The sequence below is a fragment of the Ananas comosus genome, linkage group 8 (genome assembly GCF_001540865.1).
Source record: "Ananas comosus cultivar F153 linkage group 8, ASM154086v1, whole genome shotgun sequence".
Taxonomy (NCBI): domain Eukaryota; kingdom Viridiplantae; phylum Streptophyta; class Magnoliopsida; order Poales; family Bromeliaceae; genus Ananas; species Ananas comosus.
This window is the reverse complement of record NC_033628.1, coordinates 2277996-2278739: the sequence shown is the minus strand read 5'-3', so window position 1 is coordinate 2278739 and position 744 is coordinate 2277996.

Sequence of the window (744 nt, the reverse complement as noted above, 5' to 3'; positions counted from 1 at the left end):
ATTTAAAAATTTAAAAATAATATTTATTTTTAAAAATTAAAAATTTTAAATTTAAAACTTTAAATTATTTTTTTTAATTATTTAAAATTTAAATTTGATATTTTATATTTGTAACTTTAAATTTGAGATTTAAAAATATAAATATAAATTTTAAATTTTAAATTTGAATTTTAAATTATTATTTTTAATTATTTAAATTTTAAATTTGACATTTTATATTTGTAACTTTAAATTTTTAAATTTGAGATTTAAAATAATTTTAAATTTTAAGTTTTAAATTATTATTTTTAATTATTTAATTTTTAAATTTAAATTCAAATATAATAATTGGGGCAATATTATTATTTTCTATGTATAACTATCCACTATCATTCTTATTCTACTAATTCTAACCAAACACCATTTTGCTTATATATGTACTAAATTCAATTATCAACCAAACACAAAATTACTCTAACCCCACCGTAATCTTAAACTTAACTCTATCCCTGAAATAATTAATTTTTACTTAACCCCGAACCAAACGAAGCCTTAGTATCTAAATACCTCAAGACTCATAGCCTCCATGTTGTAGGTACTGGCGCGCCCGGACATTTATCGGTGCGCCGTACCTTTCCCATATCATACCAGCAGGTCCCGTATCAGTGGCACAATAATTCTTGATCTTAATCTAAATAAAAATTCTAGCTTATTGAATCCTAATTTCAATTTAGTTACACAACCAATTGCTGAAATATTTTTTTT